Here is a 2,530-nt window from a genome sequence, read left to right as displayed (position 1 = left end):
GAACTTCGACATCAACTGGAGTCCGAGAGAATTCTGTCTACTTTCTTTCTCCAATTGATGATCGATTCTTTTATGTTTATAGATTAGATGATGATACATTGACTATGCATTCGACATGTGCAGCCTTGTCCACCCCTTTTAGCACGCCTATTTGGGTAAATATGATGCCACCACAACAAAATTATAATTATAATTATAGGTTAGTACTTGTACTAGTTCTCTTCTTTTGTTTAAATTCATATTTATTAGAACTTTGTATTAAACCAACTTTCTCTGTTTTTGTAGTGACAGATTAGTAGCGATCAAGGATATCGAAGGACAAGAATTGATCGACACTATTCTGACTGATTCCACAAAGCCATCAAAAGAAAGAAACAACATGTTTGTCGAGCTCCCTATAGACATGATACACTTGGTTTCCAAGTATATGCATTTGTTCAATTATTGGAATTTCCAAGCTAGTTGTAAGACATTTCACTCAACACTACCTAAATGGAGTGTCGACACCAATAGCAAGCTCCCCTTGTTTATCTGGTTTAAGAGTAGTCGCGGGCTATGTCAAGTGATGGGCCCAAGTCGAGAAGACTCACATAGTATGATCCTTGACTTATCTCCGGATCCTTTTATTATAGATTTCTCCAAAGATGGGTGGTTAGTATTAACTATTGAGAAGACACAATCGATAAAGTTTTGCAATCCCTTAACAAGAGTAAAGGGGGACTATCCCCCAAACGAAAAGGTCAGCCTTTGGGATGTTAGAAGCATTGGATTCTCAACAATTCCTATATCTCTTGACTGTATGACTGTTCAGTTTGTTTACGATGATTATCTAGTCATCTACTACCATCGATATGGAGATGAAAGGTGGACTCGAGTTGATGTCGACAACGATGACAATGAATTTAGTGTTGGGACTAGTAGTCCAGTTTACTTTAATGGAGCGTTTTACGTTCTTGATAGGAAATTTGGGCATCTCGGAGCATTTGAATTGGTAGATGGAGGTGGAAGTTGGAACGTTTACCACAGACCATCTATTCCCTTTGCTCATTTTCATTCATCTCACTTAGTCGAGTGCGGTGGGAAACTTCTTGCGGTGTTCATTGGCTATATGGGATGGAGAATTAGAGTGTTTGAGTTTAACCATTTTAAGAAACAATGGATCGATGTTCAAAATCTTGGTAACCATAGCTTGTTTATCAATCGTTCATCGTGGATTTCAAAACCAATTTTAGAAGTCGGAATGAGAAATAAGATATGTGTGTCAAGGCTTAAAGGTAATGGTATAATTTCTTACTCGCTTGAAACAAGTACGTATCATGTTTATAGGAGTGAAGATTTCATGAAGAATTTTTGTAACACTACTGAACCACTAAACACTTGTTGGCTTTAGTTCATTTTTGATATGTAGTCTATTATACGGAATAATAAAAAAAAAAATCTCTCATTATTCAATTTATATGTCACTTACTTCTTGCATTGTCTGTCTCTATTAATTTTCTTATACTTGGTTACACATAAATCGATCATATATATGAGGATGACAATTGGGATTATTTGAAAATATACTACTTCATCTTACACACTCAACAATACGGAAAATAAACTACGTAGTACATTACTAGTCCAATTTGAAGTATAAAAGGATGCCAATGTGCGTTGTAGTGCACTCCTAAATTATTCTAAGCATGGCATATTTATAAGCACTCAACAATACGGAAAATAAACTACGTAGTACATTACTAGCTAGTCCAATTTGAAGTATACAAGGATTGAGACAAATTAACAAGTGTACGTTGTAGTGCACTCCTAAATTATTTCAAGCATGCCATATTTATAAGCAAAACAATACAAGTATTTTATTTTAAAGCCAATCTAAGTTTTTTCATCATCTTCTACCATACTTGCATTAAAAAGAAAATACAAAGGAAACATCTTGTTTTAAACCAAACTAAAAAGCAAAACACAAATTGATCGAACCTAGTAGATTAGTAGTGACGACTCTCGGGACATTTTCCCTTCTCGGAGCCATGAGTGAAATCTTTGTGGCGATTAACCTCCACTAAAGTGGCAAAACAATCGCCACATTGGGAGCACCGCCACTTCTTGAATGCCCCATTCTTTGTTGATGGGCTTTGGTCGTTGCTAGATGATCCGGCTGGCTTCGTCATAACTTACAAATTTACTAACTAGAATTTTTTTTTTTAAAAAAAATAAGTTTAGTAGTATTGTTGGATGGGGTGAGTTTTGAGTTATGGTTGAAGGGAGGTATTGTTGAAGGAAGTGAATTTTGAGAATATATGGACATATCACATATGGCAGTGGCGCTTTATATACTAAGTGAGTGTGATGTTTAATTTGTTTAATAATAATAATAATAATAATAATAATAATAATAATAATTCAAAATTCAATAAATGTGAGTTTGATCTTTGTTTGATAATGTCCTAGCAGTGGCATATCATGTGTACTTCATCAGAATTTAACATCCTTTATTTGTGAATGTGAATGTGAATGTGAATGTGATGTTTTG

Source organism: Chenopodium album, chromosome 13, assembly GCF_948465745.1.
Source record: "Chenopodium album chromosome 13, dcCheAlbu1.1, whole genome shotgun sequence".
Lineage (NCBI taxonomy): Eukaryota > Viridiplantae > Streptophyta > Magnoliopsida > Caryophyllales > Amaranthaceae > Chenopodium > Chenopodium album.
This window is presented reverse-complemented; position numbering follows the sequence as displayed.